The 26,635-nt window shown below is 43.1% G+C and overlaps 1 long non-coding RNA gene across 1 annotated transcript in view; it reads right to left on the reverse strand.

Annotated features, from left to right (window-relative positions):
• The window catches only part of LOC122240534, a 106,555-nt gene that overhangs the window by 25,127 nt on the left and 54,793 nt on the right, over positions 1–26,635 (reverse strand). The window lies entirely within an intron of this gene.

Consider the following 26,635-nt stretch of genomic DNA (forward strand, 5'->3'; position numbering starts at 1 on the left):
GTATTTTGTTTCCAAACCCCTGTCTATACTTGAAGCGATGTAGGGGTCATTGACGTACGCCTGCGATTTTGCATTTTACTTTATTGACCTGACATAAAATCATGAATGCTTTCCATTTTATGTCTTTTTTTTTTTTTCATAAATATTTTAGTGGCTGCATAACACCCTGTCATCATCTGTTACACATTTTCCTGGCGCGGGACACGACGGTGGCTTCCAGAAGGCCCATCTATATGCTGTCTACAAGAGCCTCGACTTCGGATGTAAGGATACAATGCAGACGGAAAGTGAAGGGATGGAAAAGGAAATAAAAAGAGAGCCGAAGCAGCTATACTTAACATCAGACCCAACAGACTCTAAGACAAAGACTGTGATAAAAGACAAAGAAGGGCATTACATAATGACAAAGGAGTCAATCCAACAAGAGCACATACCATCGGTAAATATTAACGCGCCTAACACAGGAGCACCTAAGTATGTAAAGCAAATATTAACAGACCTAAAAAGAGACGGCGGCTTCCAGGTTACGTCCTCGCACAGAAGGAATCTCTTCTGCTCCTTTTTATTATTTCATTAGGACCCGTCCTCCTAGAAGAAAGTTCGCATTTACCGAACACCCGCTGTATACCGCTGACTTGATGGGAACCACCCATTATTTCCCCAACTCTGCGAGAGAGTATTTTTTAATTCCCATTTCGCAGGGAAGAGAGTACCTGACACTGCTCGGCACAGAGTAAGACCTCAGCACTTGCCAACAGCGAGAACTACTGCCGTGGTCCCGCCTCCACCGTCACCGCTAAGGTACTTGGCCCAAGACAGAGACCAGAAAGGGGCCTGGTCTGCCTGACGCCAAAGGGCCTGCGTTCCCACCCCCGGCTGTACCACACTGCCTTCCTGTGGCAGGGCCAGGTCAAAGGATTGAGCACCTTTATTCTCTTGCTGCGTTCCACCGTCGTCTTAGCGATTTAGAAATACTTGGTGCTGTTTTGTCTCAGCTTCTCAGGTCACAGTCACTCATCGCTTATCTCGATGTTTCCAGCACATCCTGCTGAGGGTCTTTTTCTGTGCATCCCAGAGCCGTGCAGGCTTCCGGGCCAGGTAGGTCAAGAGGGCGGCCGAGGGCCTGCACGTTGGCAAGCAGCCGAGGTACTGGGCAGCTCAAGAATCCTCACCACAGTAGGGTCTATAGTGGCTGTGGGTCCGGTGCTGAGTCTCCTCACTCTCTGGGGGGTGGTAGGAGAGAGAGCTGGGAGGAGTATTTCTCTCAGAAGGGAGACAGGACCCTGCTTGGGGAGGTAACTGCTGGGACCCAGCACGTAGGTCCATTGGTTCTTGTTTGCCAGAACTGAAGCCTGGGCTCTGAGAGAGGCTTCGGGGAGAAAGGCGCCGGCCAGAGGCAGGACGATGGACAGAGCCTTCAACCTACTCTCACCTGGCCCTTGAACTAATCCCGGGAGGCACTGCTTCCCCCTCCCTGTAGGGGACGGCCAGACGCCACGTGACGTGGCAGTGTGATGGGGTAAGGAGAGCCTGAATACGGCAAGAGCTCCCACCACTGAGCCTCTTCTGACCCCCCTCAGAGGTCTGCTAGTCTGCAGTGGCTCAGGGGACTTGCTTCTAGGGGTACAATGGCATGGCCCGTCTTCTACCCCCTTGTCCCCTCATGGACTGTGGCTTCCTCAGTCGGCATCAGCACGTGGCATCCAGGGTTCCCTTAAATACACACGGAACAGAAGGCTCTGATTCCGAAAGGACACCCCTCTTGCGCTGCTGGTGGGAATGCAAACTGGTGCGGCCACTCTGGAAAACAGTATGGCGGTTCCTCAAAAAATTAAAAATAGAACTACCCTACGACCCAGCAATTGCACTACCAGGGACTTATCCAAAGGATACAAAAATGCTGATTCGAAGGGGCACGTGCACCCCAATGTTTATAGCAACGCTATCCACAATAGCCAAAATATGGAAAGAGCCCAAATGTCCATCGACGGATGAATGGATAATGCATACTACTTGGTGATGAAAAAGAATGAAATTTTGCCATTTGCAGCAACATGGATGGCACCAGAGCATATTATGCTAAGTGAAATAAGTCAGAGAAAGACGATTATCATATGATTTCACTCAGATGTGGAGTTTAAGAAACAAAACAGATGAACACAGGGGAAGGGAAGGAAAAATAAGATTAAAACAGAGAGGGAGACAAACCATGAGAGACTCTTAAAAAACAGAGAACAAACTAAGGGTTTCTGGAGGGGAGGTGGGTGAGGGGATGGGCTGAATAGGTGATGGGCATTACGGAGGGCACCTTTTGGGATGAGCACTGGGTATTATACTTAAGAGATGAATCACTGGGTTCTACTCCTGAAGCCAACACTACACTGTCAGTTAACTAAGTTCAAGTTAAATGGAAAAAAAAGAAGGAGGCTCTGATTCTATGAGTCATACAGAGAGATGGGAATGGAGAGGGGAGCCGTCCTTCACTGAGCTCTGACCAGTGCCTTTTCTGGCACTATGCTGTGCCTCTTCATTTCTGTTATTCAATGCTCAAAGAAACGAGACTTCAAGGAAATAGTATCCCTACTTACAGATACGCAAATCGAGACTTAAAAGTAACCTTCCCAAGGTCACATAGCCAAATATTTGGCGAAGCCATGGTTCAAAGTCAACCATGCCTAATCACGAGAAACTTGTGTTCTCTCCCGATATTACAATGCCTTCCATAACCCCCAGCCTACACCCTCCCCATGCCCGACTTTACACATCAGACTTTTTAAAAAGCAAACCAGGTGTTAATTATTTTAAAATTTTATTTGAAGCTGAGAACAACTGTTTAAAGAAAACTGTCAGTGGATTTATGTACTCTGGGAAAACTGAACTGGAGAAGGCAGACACTTTTACAGCACCTCATCCGCATGTGGTCTTAACAACCTGATCCCAAACAGGGAACTCAGTGTGCTGCAGGGCCGGTGACACATCACTCACTTCCAAGGCTGTTTTCTACATAAAACTTTCCACTCGGGGCTTCCTTTGCCAGCAAGATGTAAATGTGCGCTGTCTTGTTTTGGGTGCAGGGGTGAAGTGGGTGATCTTGAGCCACTCACCCTCTTTCACGGTCAACCGCATACTAGTTAGGAAAGTCAGAGGGGTGGGATAAAGGAAGTGAGTTATCATTTAGAAGGGGTAACTTAGGGCGTTCTCAGCCCAGAATCTTTCCCTTTTTAGGAAAACAAAGAAGATAACGAGTGTGGTGGGGGAGGGTAAGCTCAAGTCTACCCACAGAAGTACTAACCTATCACCTTCCCTTGCTTTTGATTGAGTTGACTCTTGCGTGAGTTAACACTGGTTGTCGCAGGTTGACCAGAAGCTCTATTTGTAGTTACATTATATATCTGCTTGACTTAAAAAAAAAAAAAAAAAAAAAAAAAAAAGGAATAATGAATTAGTTGTGAGCGCAGTGCGTTTGGAAGACATGAAATCTCAAGACATGAAGTCCGTGGGGGAAAAGCTGATAGGTATAAAAACAGAGGAGAGGGGCGCCTGGGTGGCTCAGTCGGTTGAGCATCCGACTTCGGCTCAGGTCATGATCTCGCGGCTCGTGAGTTCGAGCCCCGCGTCGGGCTCTGTGCTGCCGGCTCAGAGCCTGGAGCCTGCTTCGGATTCTGTGTCTCCCTCCTTCTCTGCTCTTCCCCTGCTTGTACTCTGTCTCTGTCTCTCTCTCTCTCTCAAAAATAAATAAACATTAAAACAAAATTAAAAAACAAACAACAGAGGAGAACCACTGGGCTTACCTCAGGAAGCTGCAAAACAAAACAAAGCACAAAATTCCTTAACTAAGATCTGCGTGAGACTGCAATGTTTTGGGAGGTCCTGAGTAGTCAGAAAGAATCATGTCCTTTCCACAAGTAGGTCCCTCTGGATCCTAAGATGGAGAAACCAATAAGGGGATAAGAGGGGACCGAGCGATCACCAAAAAGCTGATGGTAAAGATATCTGAACACTCTCTGCATTGAAGGCTCTGCCTACATTTTGCCGCGTTAACAAGTTTCTTTACAGAGGTTTAAAACATGACCAGTTCAAGCAGTGATTCTAAAAGGAAGTTTTGTGAAATCCCTGAGGCATATGAGGCACTGCTAGGTGAGGGGATGCGGGTTTGATAAACTGGTGTTGGTTCTTCCAGAGGCTGAATCAATACCGTGCCAGATTTCTGTGGGAAAGAGTACACAGAGAATAATGGACGAGATTTCCGTAGTTTCAGAAAAGCTTGAACTGGAATATTTCAGCCAGGTGAGGGACTGGGGACTGCTCAATCAGCAGCCGCACGGTTATTATTTCTATGCATAGAAATATGCCACCATCCAACCTGTCCTCCCCCACTGCCATGGATATCCAAATAGGAAACCATGAATATACTAGATCATACCATCTGCTCTGTCTGTTCTTCCTAATGCTCTATCCTGGACCACATTTCTAAGCATATTAATAGAAGAGTACCACCATTTAACCAAGAACGCAGACTCCAGACCCAACTTCCCACTGGATCTGCAGACACGTGTGACATTTCCCAACAGGTGTGGCAACAGAGATGTTCAATTTCACTCCAAGGAAATTCAAGTGAAACAATCAGATCCATTTTTCATACATCGGGCTGATGAGGACTTTAGGATGACAATAATTACAATACTGGTGAGGAGGTGTGTGGGGGGAAAAGGAATTCATATAGTCACTGCTGGGAGAAGTGTAAATTAGGGCAACGTGACAACAATTATTATTCATGTAGGTATCTTTTGAACAACACTAATTCCACTTGTAAGAATTTATCCTACAGATCTGCTCACTGAAGTGGGCAATGATATATGTAAAAATATTTTCGGAGCACTGCTAGCAATGGCCAGAAATAGAACAATAGAAGGAATGGTGAAATAAATTATGATATACCTACGAAGGGTACTATTACGTGCTTCTTCGCGAGGATGCACTGTAATTACAACTTAATCTAGGATATGGGAGGATACTTATTGGTATACATGATATGATCTCATTTGTGTAACAAAAATACACACGGACGTTTGCATATGCACAGAAGTTCTAAAGACCATACACTGAACTATCTCCATTCTTGAGTAGCGGGACTGAAGAATGAGGACTTTCAGTTTTTACTTTATAAACTTCAGTATTGTTTAAATGTTTAAGATGAGGGGCGCCTGGGTGGCGCAGTCGGTTAAGCGTCCGACTTCAGCCAGGTCACGATCTCGCGGTCTGTGAGTTCGAGCCCCGCGTCAGGCTCTGGGTTGATGGCTCGGAGCCTGGAGCCTGTTTCCGATTCTGTGTCTCCCTCTCTCTCTGCCCCTCCCCCATTCATGCTCTGTCTCTCTCTGTCCCAAAAATAAATAAAAAACGTTAAATATTTAAGATGAGCTTAAATTGCTATTATAATTTTAAAAATTAAAATGAATGACGGCATATCCTGTGAGGGGTGTCCCGAGCCCACTGAGTAAAGGGGAAAAGAGAACAGGCCTCAACTAGAGTAATCAGTCTACCAGGAAGGAAAAATGGGTATATTTTCACCGAGAACCCCCAGGCACAATGGTTCCACTGCTACAGAAATATTTGATTTGAAGATTCAGAACACCTATGCTGAAAGCAAATACTTACAATAACTACTAACTACAAAGAATGTCTAGGTATCTGCTCAGAATTACTACGCCAGGTAATACAAGCATGTGAATGCATATATGTATATCAAGCTAATTTTTTTCTAAATATAAAATTCACACATGCCCACTGTAAAAACAGAAAAACTGATAAAACAGAAATTTAAAGTTCTTCGTAATTCTGACTTCAAGAAATTCCTATAGCCATTTCTTGACACATATCCAAAAATCTATGTATTCGTAAAACGGGATCATGGTTTTACAACTTATTTTTTTCCCACTTAATAGTGCTGCAAATATCTTTCTATATCAGCAGATCTAGGCCTACCTCATTCTTTTTATTTTTTTTTTAAGTTTTTATTTTTTTTTTAATGTTTATTTACAATTGAGAGAGAGGCAGAGAGAGAGAGACAGTGTGTGGGCAGGGGAGGGGCAGAGAGAGAGACAGAGACAGAATCGGAAGCAGGCTCCAGGCTCTGAGCTGTCAGCACAGAGCCCGACGCGGGGCTTGAACTCACTAACTGCAAGATCATAACCTGAGCCGAAGTCGGATGCTCAACCGACTGAGCCACCCAGGTGCCTCTACCTCACTCTTTTTAGTAGCTACATAGTATTCTGTTCTATTGATATATCATAATAAAAAAAAAATCAATCCCCTATTACGGATTTACAGGCTTCTAAAGTTTTGGTTCTGTAAGAAAGACTGCCAGCAGCCATCCACTCATATGAATCTTGGCACGTGAAGACTTACATAGATACCCTCCCAGAAGTGGAATACATAGAGCTTGTTTGAGGGGGACATCAAATCTTCCCTACAACCCTATGAGATAGGTATTATTTCTCCCCATTTTTCCAGAAGAGGTGACTGGGGCTCAGAATGGCTTCACAACTTTGTTAGTAAGTGGCTGAACTAGCCCAGATCTGCTGAGACTAAAACATGTACTCTTTCTACTACAGACTGCATGGATCCACGTTCAGGGGGGTCGAGTGAAGGCTTCAACAGAAGCGAGGCGTGAGGCGGAGCAAAGGCTCTTGGAGCCAGTACCCCTTGTAATGTCCCCTGCGGGGAGGAGCTGGGATCGGAGCATGGGGAGACATCTGTGTCACCACAGCCTGAGGACTTCACAATACTGTGGTGCAGTCTGATGTGGCTCAAGGTTAGGGCTTCCCAGTACTTTAGATCTGTAACAGAACCGTGCAGTTTCTTCTACACCAGTGTCTTTCACGCTTTTTGATTGCATTTCACGCCGTGACCCAGCACACACACACACACACACACACACACACACACACACACACACGCATGCAACTGCAACCAGACTTCTACCTGCTATCTGCAAAGCATTGTGAAATTTTCTCTTTCATTAAACAACACAAAACCAAAAACAAACCCAAAAAACCCAATGCTGGTCAAAACCCCTAGTTTGAAAACCCTCCACTCTATCCCGGAAGATACTGTCCTTATCTCCCCAGGTAGGTGGGCATGTTGACAAAGATTAAGGTCCATCCGAATTCCTCACTCCGGTATTTGATTCCTTTGTGAGCGGGTCCCCTTCCACCTTCTCATTCTCGGTCTCAGTCTAGTCACACCCTCTGGCCCAGGCCAGGCTCAGTCCTGTCTCTCATTTTAGCCTTACAAGCCTCCTCCTTTTGAGGGAAAGCTCTGTTTTGTCTACCCTCTATGGCTATCAATCCAAGCGCTAACATTCCTTAGACACCCAGTCCGAGTACAACCCAGTCCGTGGCACATTCTGTCCCACATTGTTCTCTTCCTTTTCTATCTCCCAGAGCTTAATACTCGAACCTGCATGTGGTGACACACGTTCTGTCTTGCATTGTTCCACGTGTGAAGCCAACCTCTTCAATGAGATCGTGAGCATCCTAGCAGCTGTGTGTGATTGACGGATTACGGGAGTGATGTGTTGTCTCAGTTTATCCATAAAGCATATAGGGTACTTCAAGATAAGAGCATATACCACAGCATACTAATAAAAAAGAAATATGGATCAAGAATCTGGACCAGGAGAAACTTAAAGGAGAGAAAAAGTTCAAGGCCATGGCAAGAAAAGAAGAGAACATCAACTTTCACATCGTGAAGGTCCACATCCATGGTTGTAGTTGAGCTCTGAATTTAGCTATCAATTAACTTACCTGACCATCAAAGGTAAAGGGGGATTAAAAGGAGATATATAGACCAATGGAATAGAATAGAGAGCTCAGATATAAAACCTCAAATATACAGTCAAATGATTTGCGACAAGGGAGCCAAGATCATTCAATGGGTGAGAGGACAGTCTTTTCAACAAATGCTGGTGTGAAAACTGGATATCCACACGCAAAAGAATGAAATTGGAAGTTTGCCTTACACCATATACAAAAACTAACTCAAAATGAATTGAAGACCTAAAACTATAAAAACCCCAGAAGAAACACAGGGAGAAAATTTTGCAACACTGAATTTGGCAATTATTTCTTAGATATGCTACCATAAAAAAAAAAAAAGCGCAGGCAAAAAAGCAAAATAGACAAATGAGACACCAAATGTATCAACTTCTGTGCATCAAAGGATATAATCAACAGGGTGAAAAAGCAATCCACAAAAGGGAGAAAACATTTGCAAATCATATCTGGTAAGGAGTTAATATCCAAAATATATAGAGAACTCCTATGACTCAAGAACAACAAAAATCAAATAACCTGACTTAAAAATGGGCAAGAAACTTAAATAGATAGTTCTCCAAAGATGATATACAAATGTCAAGCAGGGTGGGGCGGAGAGAGAGGGGGACACAGAATCTGAATCTGAGCTGTCGGCACAGAGCCCGACACGGGGCTTGAACTCACGAACCGCGAGATCATGACCTGAGCCGAAGCCGGATGCTCAACTGACTGAGCCCCAGGCGTCCGCCAAATAATGCATTTTAAAAGTACTCTGGGAGATCCTTATATCCAAAAAAAACCCCAGACATCAGAAAAGGCCACATGAAACGAATTCACTTTATTCAGGGCTAAATTTTGTAATAAATCTTTTTTCGGGGGAAAAAAAAGGTTTATTTGATGAAACTTTGTATCATGAAAACGCTGACTTCATTTTAGGTTGATCAGAATTTAGACATCGTTGCAATACCATGCTAGTTCTCAGAATGAACAAAGTAAGTATATTCCTGACTTCAGGGGGTATACTTTTATCTGACAAAAATGTATGTTGGCACAATGTAACACCCTTCACTTCAGGCTTGAGTTGTACAGCTTAACTGTTAAAATGGTCATTTTCCCCACAAATATTAAAGGAAGGGCTCATCAATTTTCCAAGGGCTTCCAGCACATTAAAAAAAAACATTCACCTCACTCTTTTTGAGGCATCAGGGTATCATCCATATGGATTCTTTTTTTCCCCGTGCATCTCCCTCTTTCCTGTGATTCTGGCTGTTTTCGAATATCGCTTTCATAGACTCCATAGAATTTCCCATGTTTTGGAAGATTTGCGTTTTCACCCTTCTCTCAATTTGGTTTGCACTGTTCCCTGTTTACAACAGCGGAGGGACTGGTCAATGGCTGACACAGGTTAAGAGAGGGGATTTGACTGAGAGCTGATTTTCCAAGTCAGTGTTGGGTTACTCGTCAGTCTTTTCTGGGGGGACCCTGATAATGACAACTTGAAGGAGAAGGCTCCTCTCTCGAGTTTCCCCCCCGTTTGGGCTTTCTCTTTCTCCCCTCTCACAGAGTGATCGCAAACCTCAACCCCCCCGTCTTGATAAGCCTCCAACACCATCTGAGGGGATTCATCTGAAACCCTGCTTTGTCAGCCCTCGGAGAAGATAAGGTGGGGGAGACTTCCATACTTGCTCAGTTCATTCTGAAGTTTCCCAACTGTCACGATTGGGAAAAAATAAGCTGCCTATCATGAAAATGATAGAGAACTTCTTCTGAAATTCAACACTCTGGGGGAATGGAAGACCTCATTAAAAGGTGTGTGCGTGTGTGTGCGTGTGTGTGTGTGTTGCTACTTTCTCTAAGCCAAAAGGATGAGTAATACTACCGGTAAGAGGAGAGGGAAATGGGCACCTTTTCCCTCCGGGCCCATTTTAACCATTTGGGCCTCAGGAAAAAGGCTTCTAGGATTAACTGCTTCAGCAGGGAAACTGCAAAGATGCTAAGTGCCATGCTTATGACATCTTCTTATTCCACTTATTGGAACTGACGAACACCTTTTTTTCCCCCTTCTGTTCCCTGTCCCCCCCCCCCCACAGTTGCGACCTGAATACACTAAGCTAAGCAACACACGCTCAAATAATAAAAGTCCACTTTTGTAATGATTACAGATAACATTAACTCAGAAAACAGAAGCATGTTTTCAATGTCATTTTTCTAACATTGGGCTTTACAAAGCTGACAAAAACACTAAAGTGCACTTTAGGATCAAGAAATGGAAAACTTTATTTTCTCCAGTTAAACAGAAGTTACTGCGAAAAACAATTCTCACTGTGTTGCAATTATTATCCAATTATTTTTCTTCTGATGACCACTGTTTAAAAATTAACTGTCAAAGTAATATACACACATAGTATACGTAGTATTGATCTCGTATGATAGGCTATTAGGGCTGAGACGTTTTCCCTAACTTCTTTCTCATGACACATTGCACTTTCCTTTTCCTAATTTCCTAATATGAAGGTTTAAAAAAATTAAGTCAATATTCAGCATTTATATTATTTTTTTTAATTTTTATTTTTGAGAGAGAGACAGAGTGTGAGCAGGGGAGGAACACAGAGAGAGGGAGACACAGAATCCAAAGCAGGCTCCAGGCTCTGAGCTGTCAGCACACAGCCCGACGCGGGGCTTGAACTCACGAACTGTGAGATCGTGACCTGAGCTGAAGTTGGAAGCCTAACCGACTGAGCCACCCAGGCGCCCCTCGGTATTTATATCATTAAATGTAAATACTGTTCCCTGTAGTATACCTCCATGACATTTCCTTCCCTGGACATGTTTTCCTATAGTCCTTTTTTGCTTCCGTTTGCTTATGCTTCTAGGTGCTCTCAAGGAGTCTTAAGTTATTTTCCGTCTCGATCCTTTTATCTCCCCACCCCCACTGAAGGCTTTTATCTGGTTCGAAATTTCACTATGATGTGTTTGGGTAGGAACTTTCAGAAACGTAAGCTTTTTACTGAAGAATAATATAATCACAGAAGAGGGCATGAATCGTAAGTATCAACTGGATGATTTTTTTACAAAATTCACACATAATGTGTAACCGGTACCTAGATTAAGAAAGAGAGTACTAAAAGAGCCTGCTTCTGGCCACTACCTGCTCCTAGTGGTAATCACTATCCTAATTTCTAACACCACAGATCAGAGTTTGCCTGTTTGTGAATTTCTATAGAAATGAAATCATACAAGGGCACCTGGGTGGCTCAGTCAGTTAAGCATCTGACTGTGGCTCAGGTCACGATCTCATGTTTCGCGAGTTCGAGTCGTGTCGGGCTCAGCGCTGACAGCTGGGACCTGGAGCCTGCCTGGGATTCTGTCTCCTTCTTTCACTCTGCCCCTCCCCTGCTTGCATTCTTTCTCCTAAAATAAATAAAGGTTAAAAAAAAAATGCAAAAATGTTTTTAAAAAAATGAAACCATACAATATATTCTTTTGCTTCTGGTCTCACCGGTTAAGTTTGGGAGATTCACGTGTGTCACCTGCATGTAATGGGTAACTCATTCATGCTTGTTCCTTTTTATGAACATGCTACGATTAATTTATCCAGCGTTAATGTGGATGGACTTCTGGCTGTTTTCAGTTTTCGGCTATTAAAGAGGTGCCACAAACATGTGTGTACATGGCCTTTGCTGTATCTTTACAACAGATGTATGCATTTCTGTTGGCTGGGGTGAGTCTTTTCCCCAGTTTTTGGCTGGGGACTCAGCCTTTTCAATCTGAATCTTGACTTTTTTCATTTTAGAGAAATTTTCTGCCATTGCTTCTTTGTTAAATCCTTTCCTTTTTTTCTTTTCCACTTCTTTCTTTCTGGAGCTCTAATACTCACAGCTTTTCTCTTGGATTTTCTTTTTGGTTTGTTTTCTGAGAGGACATCTCAACTTTATCTTCCCATATCTCTCCTGTGTTTTTATCTTGGTATATTTTTAATCTCCAAAATAGTTACAATTCTTTTTCTCATCTTTTAAATCGCACCCTGGTCTTATTTCATTGCTGCAATAGCTCCTCCTTTTGAAGAAATTTAAGAAAAAAAATTTTTTTTCCTCCCGCTGTCTGTAATGTCAGCTCCCTTTTTTTTTGTTTGTTATTTGTCTCTCTTTTGGCCTGGCCAGCTGTCCTCAAACGTGTGGTGATCTTTGGCTGCCTTGTCATATTTAAGAGTGAGGCATTTAAAAAACTGACTGAAAGCTCTGGGTGTGGGGCGGCCCCTGCCGTGTACAAGATAGGGAGGGAGAGTGCCAGACATGTCGTGGGGGTTACAGATGTTTCCTCTTCGGCAGGTGGATGTCCTCAGGAAGGAATCCCCCAATCCAGGCCCGGAGCAGTAGGAAGGGCTGAGAGCTCTCGCTATTCAGTATGAAGAACTTTACTGAATTTCCGTTTCTCCGTAAGATGATCCATCCCTGTTCTCAGCAGTGCTTGGTATCCCTGGGTCCACAGCTGCGCTGTCTGGTGTGGTAGCCGCTAGCCACGTGGGGCCATTTGAATTTAAATTAATTAAAGTTAGGGGCGCCAGGCTGGCTCAGCTGGTTAGAAGCGCGACTCCTGATTTCGGCTCGGGTCATGATCTCACAGTTTGTGAGTTCGAGCCCCGCGTCGGGCTCTGCGCTGACAGCAGGAAGCCTGCTTGGGATTCTGTGTCTCCTCTCTACCTCTCTGTCTCTCTGTCTCTCTCTCTCAAAAATAAATAAACATTTTAAAAAGTTAATTAATTAAAATTAAGTTAGAAATGTAGTTCCGCAGGCACACCAGCCACGCTGGCCACTGAGCCACGTGACGGTGGACAATGCTGACAGAAAACATTTCCTTTATCACAGAAAGTTCTGTTAGCGCTGGAGACTGAACCTCATATTTTTTGCTTTGGGAGAAGTCGTTTCTTGACGGTACTGTTGGATAAGAGGATCTGAAAGTTTGCTTACTTTTTATCTAATTTTTTCATTAATTCTTCAGTTTTCAACCTTGCCCCAAACCCAACTTCACAGGTCCTCAAAGGACTCCATTTCTTGAAATTTAACTTAACCACTCTCCATTCGAACGTACACTCTTGAAGGTAGGTTTCAGCCTTCTGCTGTTAGTTACCACTTGTCCATCTGTCTTCGTCTTCCAAAAGGTATTTATACCTATTTCATTTATTTTACTATCATTTTAATGGGTTTTAGGCAGGGACGTGTTCAATCTGCCACGTTAAACCTGAAGCCTTCCTGAGAATGTTTTGAACGTGAGTGGGGGAAGGGAAGGAGAGAGGGAGAGAGAATCTCAAGCAGGCTCCACGCTGAGCGACTTGGGGCTCTAGCTCACAAACCAAGCCAAAATCACGTCCTGGCCAAAATCAAGAGTCAGACGTTTAACCGACGAAGCCGCCCAGTTGCCCCTCTGATTTTTTTTTTTATATTCCATTGCTTTGTCTTTTTCCAAATATTATTTAAGAACTTACTGCAGGCAAGGTAGTGCTCTGGTAATAAGTTTTATTACTTTTCCTTTCCTTTCATAAAAAATACTGGTGCTAAACATTTTTAGTGCAAGTTTAACGATTATGTATGGTGACAAAACCTAATGAACCTAATATAGGGCAAGGTTATTTCCATTTGACTAAATAGCAGTGTCCTTTACCCATGGTCTGGAGCAGATCAACCCAGCTGAGCCTATCCTATGTAAGCTACCCTCGATGAACCTTAATCCTGTGGGTGTAAGAATAAATCCATAAATATATACATATATAAATAAGCCTCTGTGTTTGGGGTAATTCGTTAGATAGTGTTACTGCTGCAAAAGCTGTCTAATAACATGGGATAAGGGTCTTTACAAACAGTAGACTCTAGCATTAAAAGAAAAGAAAACAAAGGTCTGAGGTAGTCACCTATGTTTAGGAGAAAATAAAAATTCTCACTCCATAATGGAAAGCCCTTTCATTTTTTGCATTTTCAAATGGTGTTTTCCCTACGAGAACTTGTGATAGGAACACCACTATGTTTCAGGTTTTTAAATACAGGCATAAGCGCCTGTTATGGGAAACTCTGACGTCACTAACCTTTTTTTCTCCTCAACTAACAAGGATGTTTCATGAATGAGCAGTGACCAGTACACAAATTACCTCCAGATCTGTGTGCTTCTTTCCCAAAAGACAAATTACATGCATTGCGACAAAATTAGAGAGTAAGTATTGCTTGCAAAAATCTTACGACAGAAGTTCTTCTTTGCCCAGGATTAGGCTTGCTTGCTTCTCGGTGTTTCCACTGAGTTATGGTAAGATGTCACTCAGGACGTGCAGTTGTTGCCCCAGGGGACATACAAAAGAGCCAGAAGATGTCTCCCACAGAAGCAGTTGCCACAAAGCTGTGCTGTACATTGTAGACTAACTCCTCGGGGTCTGTCCCTAAGATCAACCAGAAGTGCCTGCCTTGGATACCATCGTGCAGAGAGCTAGAAGCAGTCCTATAACAGTGTCCCTGATAGTAAATAAAGGGGACGGTGTGAACTCCTTTTGGCTGCTTTATCTCACGGTGTCCTGAAGTTTTTGCTTCATTGGAATCAAAAAAATCAGAGAAAGGTCCGGCCGGCATCTGAAAGGTCTAAGGTAGCGGTCCCGTATTTGGCAGATTCTAAAACAACACTTTAAGTAATAAATCCTAATTTGTAAAGCATATGGGCTTAGATTGTTTTACAAGTGACCATTCATATTTACTAGAAGGACTCCAAATGTGTGCGTATGTACTACTAAAACACGTCATGTCTTCTTTAAAGCACTAAATTGAAACTCATTACAAAGAAAGGGTTTTGTAATCCGGTTTTGACTGTTGGGAACTGTGATCCTTTTAGGAAGTCACGCATGTTTATTCGTCCATGTATTCATTCATATATGTAAAAACTGTGGAGCACTGACCTTGTGCTCGGCACCATGTTAAATGGGGGAGCCACAAGGTGGATGGGTTTCATAGTGCTTATATAAGGTAGAAGGAGGAAAGCAGACAATTACAAGCTATTGTAAGTGTGATACGTCTGGCTGAGGGGGACGGGAGCACATGGTCTCTGATGTGGTAGGGCGGGATGTCAAGGACAGAAAGTCTAAACTGAATCCCGACATCTTAGTGTTGAGTCTCTTGCTGTAACTACGTTATCATTTACTTGCCTTCTTTTTTCTGATGTTTATTTATTTTTATTTTTTTTAATGTTTATTTATTTTTGAGAAAGTGAGACAGAGACAGAGACAGAGACAGAGACAGAGACAGAATGTGAGCAGGGAAGGGGCAGAGAGAGAGGGAGACACAGAATCTGAAGCAAGCAAGCTCCAGGCTCTGAGCTGTCAGCAGAGAGCCTGACGTGGGGCTCGAACTCACAAACTGCGAGATGACCTGAGCCGAAGTCAGACACTTAACTGACTGAGCCAGCCAGGCGCCCCAATGTTTTTTATTTTTATTTTTATTTTGAGAGAGAGAGAGAGAGAGAGATAGACAGAAAGAGAGAGAGAGAAAGAGAGAGAGACAGGGCACATGAGTTGGGGAGGGATACAGAAGGGAGGGAGAGAATCCCAAGCAAGCTCTGCACTGTCAACACAGATCCTCATGTGGGGCTTGAACTGATGAATCCTGAGATCATGACCTGAGTTGAAATCAAGAGTTGGACGCTTAACCAACTGAGCCACCCAGGCGCCCCTTACTTGCCTGCTTTGTTCAGCTCACCACCCATCAAAGGAATCGCGCCCATCCCTAGGGATCCTCTGATGACACAACCAGGCCATCTCTTTTGTTAGAGATGCAACGTCTAGGTAAGCTTGGCTTCAGTACCATATCTGTTCGTCACTGTTACTCAAGCATAGGAATCACTACCGAGAGGACATTTTTACAGTTGAAAAATTCATGTTATATGAAATAGAAATGTTTCTACTTTGCAAGTTCTGCAAATGCACATTTACTGTATCACGTTTACTAAGACACAGAAATATCTGTACTTTCTGAACCGAGTCAATAAACTAAGACAAAACTAATTCTAGACACATCTGATAGATTTTAAAAGTGCAGGTACCTTGCTCGGCCCTACCCTGGCATGTGTTCATTTGAGATTGCACGTAAACCAGTCCAACAGGTGTGAGGAGACAGATGCTCACCAAATGCTTAACCCTCAGGGAGAAAACATTAACAAAATGTAGAGCGTATTTCCCCTGAGGAACAGCAACCGAGGGAAGCATGTTACTATCGACTATCATGACTTCTAAAAACAGTTAAAAAAAATTTATCGAACACCTACTATATGCCAAGCAATACTAGATATGGAGACGAAGGAGAAGTAAATCCTTGATGTACAAACCAGTCTCCTTAAGTTATTGGTCTTGGCTAGAGAAGTTAGACATTTTACCCTTCCGCAAGTTTTCCTTTTCCTTTGGGTTTAAGAGAGTCATCAAACCAAACTCGACCAAGCCAGCCTCCTTCCACACTGAGTGAGCCTGACCGCCAAGTCCTGTAGATTCTTCCGCTCTATCTAGCTTGAAAACTGTCTTCTCCACTTGACCTGTGGCACGATTTCCCTCTAGGCCTACCGAACTTGTTCCCGGAACTACCGTAATATCACACAAACTAAGCCTTCTGCCATCATGGTGCCCCTTTCTAAGCCAGTCTTGTTAAATTGACGCTGATGTGATCAACCTAAAACACAAAAGATGCGTGGAACCTCTCAAGGTCAGCCCGAGGCCTTCAGGAAGCAGCGCCCACGTGCTCGCACAGCTCACCGCCTTGTCCCACCTCACTTTCGCCATGTCCCTGCCATCAGCTGTCTCTGTTCCAGTCATACCTAACCATTCGAAATTTCTGAAAAGCCCCAAGCTTCCTCACGCCCCGGTGTCTGTCACAATCTCATCCTAGACCCCTCCTCTTCACCCCCTCCCAACTCCTGCCCATGGCTCCCAATTAATTAACTTTTCCCTCCAGTTTTCTTTTTTTTTTGGGGGGAAAATTTCAAAAAGTTGTAAGATCAGTACATAAACACTCATTAAGCCTCCACCTGTATTTATCAGCTGTGAACGTTTTGCCACATTTATGTTCATTTGCTCTCCCCCGGCTGCCATACGCATATTTACTTTTGTTGAATCTTTTATGAGTAAGTTGCAGGGGACCCTGGGTGGCTCAGTTGGTTGGGCTTCTGACTTCGGCTCAGGTCATGATCCCATGGTTCGTGAGTTCGAGCCCCGCGTCGGGCTCCGTGCTGACAGCTCGGAGCCTGGAGCTGCTTCAGATTCTGTGTCTCCCTCTGTCTGTCTCTGCTCCTTCCCTGCTTGTAATCTCTCTCTCTCAGAAATGAATAAACATTAAAAAAAAAAAGTTGCAGACATTATGACACTTTACTTAAAAATTTTAATATTTATTTTTGAGAGAGAGAAAGAGAGACAAAGCACAAGTAGGGGAGGGTCAGAGAGAGAGGGAGACACAGAATCTGAAGCGGGCTCCAGGCTCTGAGGTGTCAGCACAGAGCGCGATGTGGGGCTTGAACCCATGAACCGTGAGATCATGACCTGAGCTGAAGCTGGACGCTTAACCAACTGAGCCACCCAGGAGCCCTGACACATTACTCTTAAATTCTTCAGTATGTATTTCCTAAAAACGGGACATTCTCTTACACAACCAAAACACTATATTCTCACTTGCGAAATGTAATATGAAAATGTTAAAATTTAATTGGAACATACAGTCAGTAAATTTCTCCCCAATTTCCCAAGTGGCTATTATTATTTATGTTTTAAGACTAAGGATTAGTAAAAGGACATGACATCCTAACACACACACGCAGATACACACACACGCGCACACACACGCACAATGTGTCGGATGTCTCACCTCTGTATTTTTATTACCTTTTAGCATTGAAGCACTCACCACATTCCATCATTTTGTCTGTTTCTTTTTTTTGTTAGTATCTGGAACTCAACTAGACTCATTTCAGTTTCTCTTGCACTTCATATACTGCCTGGCATTAGTTGTTGGCTGAATGGACGAATGAATGAATGAATGAATGAATGAATAAATAAGTGAATGGTGACATTCACGATCCTCATTCTACATTCCCTTTATAACTGGTCAATGTCTTCCCAGTTTCGCCTCTTATTTCAAAAGTGTCACTGGTGTCCAGTCCTGTACAGGCTTCTGTCAGCCTTGTGCAGATGCAATCCGACAGCACCTTACTCTGAGCCTGTGCTGCAAACTCCTGTCTGGCCCCAGGGCTACACTGGTGTGGTGGCAAAGGACTCCCACGGAACCGCTCGGCCCTCAGACACACACGATCTGGAAACCAGGCCGTCAAGGTCTGTCGGGCCACCCTTGACCACGGAGGGACCGTGAAAAATGCTTCCCCGGTTTTGATCTCCAGGGTGGCCAATTCTGAGATGCGTTTTGCAAGTTTCCTCAGAAGCCGTTGTAGGACCAAGTAGCAGATATTCGTAACGGCTGTCAATTTTAAAACAGGAACGTTGGATTGGCTTTCCCTCCTTCCTGGGGTCATCCTTCTGTTTCTCATAACCTGCTCACATCCTCCAACAAGCTACCTGCAGGAGAGCCCAGACTGACAGAGTGTGGTAAGGTGAACAGAACACAAGCTTAGGACTAGGCAGACTTGAATTTGGACCTAAGTTCGGTCATTCATTACCTATGATCTTGAGCTGGTTAATTTCACCTCTCAGCCTTACTTTCCTCTATTTATAATGAAGATAATAATACCGTGCAGGACTCTGATCATTAGAAATTAGAAATTCCCTCCCCTGATATGTGTGTGTGTGTGTACATGTGTGTATAAAGACATACATAAATTTCTAGAGTAGTACTTGACTATAATAAAGCACGTTGGATGCCTGCCCAGCGAGGAGCTATCTCGCTACTTCTTAAAGTTTACTCCTATTTCCCTTAAAACTTACTACTCCTCCCCTCAGCTCCTTGGAAGTGAGCTTACGCGTCCACATTTTTACTAGGAGACTTTGTGATCCTCCCCCTCATGCTATAGCTAATTAAACTATGAGTAGATTCTTTATCTGGGGAAATTGAATTTGAGATCAAGAAAGAGGCGGTTCGCCTCACATATGGCTTTAGCTATAAAATGAAATCCAGGATCTGTGGAGTGGCCGGCCACACTTTGCCACATCGAGGAACAAGCACAGCAAATCTGGTTTATAGAAAGGAGCAAATATGAAGCATAGTGCTTCATTATGATACTTCGTGAAGAAGCAGAGACAAGAGACAGAGAGGACATGAGCAAGAACTTTTCAGAGTTTTGATGCCTTCTAGTTCTAGGGTCTATTTCCTTCTTGAGGCCCAGCTGCATTCTTCTACCTCCAACCCTCTTTTTGCACTGGCTAATTTTAGTCACTTTCATTAGCAACCAAAATTCTAGCCAATGCACTGAACACACTCTTACCCTAATAAACAATGTCCCGGATTATTTTTTAAAATAATCATCCTAAATTTGCGAAAAGACAAACCACATTTCACAATATACTGGGATATATTAAATCTAAATTTCAGGAAGAAATTCTCAACTTGTAGATGGATACTTAAGAAAACTAGTATGACCTCGATACCTCAGAGGAATGTGTCGTCTTACTTCTACCTAAGATTTTCAAAGCTTTGGGACCTCGAAAGTGCTCTTAATTCAAAACCTTCATGTCATTACCATAATCTAGTATGTGTAAGGACTATGCATACAATGTATAGCCAAACTAGAATGTATAAGGATTATTGTGCCTGAAATGTTAATCTGTATGGATCTCACAAAATACTCAAGGCTGTTTATGCACTTAGTGGGAAATGAGAATTATTCAAAAGAAAGAGTCTACTTTCTCAACAGGAAAAGTGTCAGAAAGTCACAAAGACCTCCGAAAAAGCAACTATTGGAAGCTTCCTCCATAGCTGTCAATAAGCAGAAGGCACAAGTGAGTCTTTAGAGAGTATACATTACAATTTATTGAGTTCTCAAGACACTAAAATCAACTTACTTACATAACAAAATAAAAACAAATTATTTCTTATTCTGATGTTTTGTAACATCATAGCTTTTCATGATTTTAGGTAAAGTTTTCAAATGTGTGTAATGGGGAAGAATAATCGTACAATTTGTTTTCATAAGCTAATAAAATTTGCACGGAAGCCCACATATTTTTAAGGTTACCTTTTTCCATGTTTTCACCTTTACTTTTTGACTCAAGCAGTGTTCAAGGGAAATAAATTGCCCAACTCTAGTAAAAAAATGCATTGGCTGCTGTATATCAGTCGAAATAATGTAATCTCTAAAAATTTAATTCAAAACTTAATCATAGGATCCTCAGCACCAGATCCAGGACTGAAAAATAATGGTCTATATTATTTTGCACTGTTATTTGCTTTGTGTGTGTGTGTGTGTGTGTGTGTGTGTACTTTCTAATTTTTTTAACGTTTATTCTTTTTTTGAGAGACAGAGACAGAGAACGAGTGGGGTAGGGGTAGAGAGAAATGGAGACACAGGATCTGAAACAGGCTCCAGGCTCTGAGCCGTTAGCACGGAGCGTGACGTGGGGCTCAAACCCACAAACCGCGAGATCATGACCTGAGCCAAAGTGCGATGCTTAACCGACTGAGCCACTCAGGTGCCCCAATATACCTCTTGAAGGCAAAGACCATGCTTTATGTCTCTTGTATATGCCCAATGCCTAATGCGATGCTCTGTCCATGGCTGTGCTCCAATTAACGCTGACCAAAGAATCCTAGATTTATAGATTCGCCTTGGAGTTAGAGGCTGTTGGAGGTCGTCTAACCCAATGCTCTAACTACCGCTCTACTTCCTGAACCGCCAGCCTTTGCAAAAACACATCCAGAGAAAAGAATGCCTCTGTGCCAAGTCAATTTTATTAACCACAACAAAGCTAATTGTTATATAATAGTCAAACTGAGTCAACTCTCTTTTTTTAGTCTTTTGTCCATCGGTTCTATGTCTCCCCTTGGGAATTATATCGAATACAGTTCTGGGCGGAACAGGGAACTTCAGGGCGAGGGGCAGGAAGAAGGGTTATTCCTCCACATTCAGAGATGGACTCGAAACGCAGGTCCGTCAGTTTGGTAGGTGTTGAAGTGGGTTTTGAGTTTGGAATATTGTTACATCAGTGCCCCAGAGGTTCCAGTGCTTGGCTCGCTCCCTCCCCTTTTCACATGTCTGGCATATCTTGTGTATGCCTGCGAAGGATCCAGGCTAAAACTGTAATGACATATATACCTAAATTAGCATCACACAACTTCCAAAAATCAAGCCGATGCAAAAGCTATTAAAAAAAGGATAATGTAGGGAACAAGAATTTGAGTTGCTGCCTCTTGCCTTTCCCTTGGAGCAAATATGGAAGGGAAAGCTTTTCTTGTCAATTCTGACTTGTGGCAACCTGGAAACTTAACCCTCGCTCGCTTGAGATTTGCTACCTTGATTGCCCCACTACCTTCCTCCGTGAAGATGTAAAAATGATCAAATAAAATATTCTAGATACTGTGTTCTCTATAATTTGATGCCACCCAAGTTTATGTTTGCCTGGCAAAACCGAACCGTGCTGAATTTTAAGGACTAGTGTCTACATCTCGCGTCTCACTGTTAGCCAGAACGGTGGAGTTGAAAATCATTTGCTCACCAAGACCTCAGGAGAAATATATAAAAAGACAATTGAAATGAACACATCATTCACATAGAAAAGAGATAAACATTTTTTTTAAGATGAAAAAATGTACCACCTTGCTGGCTTTAGAGAACTAGAAATGAAAACAGCTGGGCTTTTAGCAACAGCACCAGTTCTCACGGAAACACCAAGTCCACCTTCAGCAGCCATGGGCTACGAAATCCTCCTTCCTACAACCCAAGACATTCTGACACATACAATTCAATCTTTCAAGTGTCCACCATTACTCCAAATGTTAATCCTCAAAATCTGTTTTAGCTCAGCTGCCCTAACGAATTGCCATAGACTGGGTGGCTTAAACCACAAACATTTATTTCTCACCATCCCGGAGGCTGGAAGTCCCAGATCAGGATGCCAGCCTGATAAATTTCTGGCAAAAGCCCTCATCCTGATTTCCAGGTGGCCATCTTGTTCTGTGTCTTCACCAGGCAAAGAGCAGAGACAGGGGAATAGCAGCTCTCTTCTGCCTCTTCTTAAAAGGGTACGCTCTCCACCCTCGTGACCCAACCACCTCCCAGAGGCCTTCCCTCCTGAAATGATCACACTGGAGGTTAAGATTTCAAACTATGAATCTGAGGGCGGGGTGCGGGGTGGGTGTGGGGGAAACACAAGGATGCAGCTCATAACAAAACCACAGGTGTTTGCACAACTTAGTGCAATGGTTCTCAAAGTGTTATTCTGGACCAGCTTCTTTGGCAGTGCTTGGGAGCTTGTTAGAAATGCAGATTCTTGGGTCCTACCTACTTACTGAATCGGAAACTCTGGTGGTGGAGGAGGGGGGGCAGCAATGCATTCTGACAAGCCTCTAGGAGATTCTGATGCACTTTCAAGTTTAAAGACTACTCCTGCCGACTGGATTATGCCCTTGAGGGCAGGCACCAAGGCTTGTGGAGAGTGGAAATCCCGGCACGTGGCCCGTAGTTGAATGACTAGCCTACACATTTCCTCAGAACTCTGAATCTATGTTTTTTTGTTTTTTGTTTTTTTTAAATTAAAAATAGCTTTTGAGTGCTTTGCCAGAAATAAGAGGATGTTTGCCGCATCCACCTGTGGTGCATAGTTACTAAATTATTATATTTCCATCACTCCTTAAATTAGGATTTTCCAACCCTGTGATTTTTTCTCAGCCTTGGCATTGTGGACCAGATCGATTCTGTGCTGTGGGAGTCTGTCTCCTGCCTTGCATGTTTAGCAACATCCTCGGCCTCTATCTCTACCTAGAGGCCAGCTGCACCCACCCAGTCAGGAGAATCAAACATGTTCCCACATGTGGCTAAATGTACTCAGGGGTGGGAAGCAAAATCCTTCCCTGCTGAGAACCACTGCTTGAGATCATTCCCTCCCAGGATAGATTAGGCACTTGCCTCTCCCCAAGGCTAGTTGCTTTCGCTTTCAGACCGGCTAGTCAAGGGCACCAGGGGAGAACTGCCTTCTTGCCATGACAATGACCACCGACCAAACAATGGACTTACAGGTTAAACCCCCAATCTCAGCCAGATTGCCAGGGTTTTGATGCCGATTCGCAGCGCTTCCTTGGGCAGCACATCCAAGTCACTTGTCACAATTATGAAACGACGGAGGTCAGGTCCGGACCGTCCACACCTCCTCAACAATACGGCATACTAAAAAGGAGTGGTATAGATGTGCCTGTAGTAGGCTGTCTACTCTTGACGCACAAGATCTAAATTTAGAAAGCTACATGTGTAAATCCAATTTTTAAGACAGGGGATGGAGTGCAGTTTCAAAGAGACGGGCACCTGGAATGCCGTGGACTTCTACTGCTGCTCAAGGAAGGCAGTAGGGAACTGAAGAAAATTTACAAAAATGTATTTAAGCCCCAAGTCTCTACATAACTACTAATAGGCAGCAGAGACTGTACATAAAAAGACTAAAAATATCTCCATTTGGAAACAGCAGATTGTGAAAGCGTACGTGACTGACAGTTATTAAATAATTAAGGGTATGACGAAGAGGAATATGCATTCATTCACCAAAATTTCATATTTTGAGAAGGTAAGAAAAGTAGCACAGTATGATGGATGACACCTATTATGCGTCAACCCTCAGGTACCCCAAAACTAGATCAGGCCCCTGATTCGCGCTCTCACAGCACTTACCGGAATTCATAATGGTCTATGGTTACTAGCATGATTATTCAATGGTCTCTCATTCCCTGTACGCTACAAACTCCATGAGGGCAGGGATTATATTCTACCCCTCACTGCAGCTCCAGGGTCCAGCTCAATAAATATCTGCTAAATGAACAAGTGAATAAAGACGAGCCCCAAAGAGCCTGCAAAGGAAAAAGCTGAGAAGATCAGAGAAGTACCAGAGAAAAGTAGGATCACGTCCATCAAAGGAGAAGACAGGTCCAAGGAGGGGTGGTCAGCGGTGTCTAATATTACAGAAGCACAACATAAGGTAAAGATAAAAAAAAAAAACCCACAAAAACTGTCCACTGGTTTTGGAAACCGTGAAACTTACTGGCAAGTTAGCAGGAACCATTTCACTGGCGTCTGGGGAACAGAAGCTAATGGCAGTGGGTTGGGGAATCAAACAGGCATAAGGAAGTGGGGATAGCCAATTACAGGCCTCTCTTTCAAGAAACCTGATTTTGAAAGGAAGCACGGCTAGGTCAGTAGCTAGGAGGAAATGTGGAATCAAGGGACTCCTCTTTTCCAAGGAGCGTAAGAGTATAACAATGGACAAAACTACTGGAGACAAAAGCCAATGTCAACAAGTAGAACACATTCCTGAAAAGTCAGGAAGGGACTGGATTGGGCTTCAATAAGTGGAAGCACATTTCTTTCCCTGGGACAAAAAATAAGGAAGAGTGGGTAGGTTCCCATGGAGGTATATTTCTAAGTATTAAGGAAGAGGCTGAGGAAATCCTGGTATGAAGGCCTCATTCTGTTTTTCTTTTCTTCCCCCCACCCCCACCCCCATGAAGCAGGTGGCACAGTGGGAGGAGATAGGATAGTGGTAACGATACTGAAGGCCTGAAGAGTGATGGAAATTTGGAATAACTACGCAGGCCGGCAGAGGCTAGGGTTCATAAATTAGAACTGGCTTCATGTCATATAGTTATATATATAAGGAGCAAGAGACCAGGAGCAGGGTGTCTGAAGAAAGGAAAAATCAGTAAGATGAGGATAGCTAGAGCTATCTGGAGAAGCATCTGGAGAAGTGAGGAGGAGTCTGATAACCACTGAATTTATAACTCACGGAATTTAAAAACAAATGAAGTGTTTTAAGTAGGAAAGTGACAGATTTAAGATGACTGAGGAATATTTGCTGAAGAAAATAGAAAGAAAACCAAGGCATTCTGGAATCAGGGAACCCAACAGAAGAGAGTATTTCACAAAGGTGGGGATGTCAACAACTTCCCCATCTGTGGAACTCAGAGTGAGGAGGAAACTCTATCTGATGGTATCGAAGGAATGGAGGTAGCTGGGATTACCCAGCCTTTATGTGATGAATGAGAAAAGGACAAGGAAGGTTCCTGAGGTTCAAGAGGCACTTGCAAAGGAGACTAAGCAACTGTCAGCAGGGAGGTAGGAAAGGGGACTCAGGGAAGCCAAGGGAAGATAAGGTATCGAAAAGGAAGGACGAATGCGTAACAGTGAGCCTGCTGTCAAACATCAACCAACTGGTGAGGAGGAAGTCTCTCAAGACCCTGCTAGAACAAACTGGAGTAGTAGGAAAGAAGACAGATGACGTTGGGTTGGGGAGTAAGAGTGAGGAAGTGTGTGAGTGGAAACGGAGCACAGACCGCCCTTCTAAGGCATTTAAGAAGTGCAGTTATGATGGGATGCCTGGGTGGCTCAGTGGGTTGAGCGTCTGACTCTTGATTTCAGTTCAGGTCATGATCCTAGGGGGGTGGGATCGAGCCTTGTGTTGAGCTCCTCACTGAGCATGCAGTCTGCCTGGGATTCTCTCTCTGTCCCTCTCCTTTTTTTTTTCTTAAAAAAAAAAAAATATATATATATATATATATATATATATATATATATATATATACACACACACGTGTGTGTGTGTGTGTGTGTGTACACACATACATAAAATCCCCCCTAGCAGCCATAGCATAGCAAGAAGTCTACTAGCCGTGCATTCTAAGGGCAATTCTCAAGCATATTTTACTAGAAAAGATTTGCTTCAAGGTCAAAAGAGATCCCTGCATTTGTAAAAGCATTTAGACGTTTTCTTGTTAAAGAACAGGGGAAAAATCCCCACAAATTTAATTTCTGACAGGGTGTCTGTCCCCTTATACTGCCTGGCCAATAGTAATAATATTGCCTGGGTGTTAATAATAAAATATTTTCTTTGATTTGGTACATCATAGCCATGTGCTTCAAAGGCTAGTAATTTTCTTGCAAATCTACATTTAGATTTGAGCCAACAGGAACGTAGCACCTTCATGTTAGGGGTGTCTTTGACGCAAGTGTTGCGTAGAGCAAGTGTATTAATCAATGGAGGATAAAGACACCTCACTGCTAACCGAGATATGGTTGGAGGATTTTATGTATCCAGTTCATTTATAAACAACTTCTTTAAGCTTTATTAGCTGGTTTTCTACTCTATAACTGCGTTCTTCTTTAATTTACAAGGCAATAAAAATTAAAATAGTAACTGGAAAACCTATCTTGCTTTTCAATAAAGAGTTTATTTTAATAACTTCAGGGGCACTGTGCCCAAAACATTTTAGCTGTGGGAATAAATCCGATTCACATTTTTAAAGGATCGATTTTACCGAGGTGATAGATTCTCAAAGGAAATGGAGACAAATGATTAGGATAGCACATGCCTAACATACCAACCATTGTCCTGTGCTTGCAAAGATGTTTTTCTTCAGTTCTGAAAATGGTTGGAAGTAAATTTTAGTAGGTTTAGGATAATTAAGAGTAATCGTTTCTGTCCTACAGATAGGTTCTGCTGAGATTTTTCTATTGTAGTCAGTGTGGCAATCTTCCAGGAGTCGTATTTAAAGAATACACTTAGTACACTCAGCAGTTTTTCAAATATGTACTTTTATCCCTCTAATATTCATGATTGCAATTTATCAAATTGACCCGATGGTATAACAAACAAGTGTATTCTATGATGCCTCATG

The sequence above is a fragment of the Panthera tigris genome, chromosome A1, assembly GCF_018350195.1.
Source record: "Panthera tigris isolate Pti1 chromosome A1, P.tigris_Pti1_mat1.1, whole genome shotgun sequence".
Taxonomy (NCBI): domain Eukaryota; kingdom Metazoa; phylum Chordata; class Mammalia; order Carnivora; family Felidae; genus Panthera; species Panthera tigris.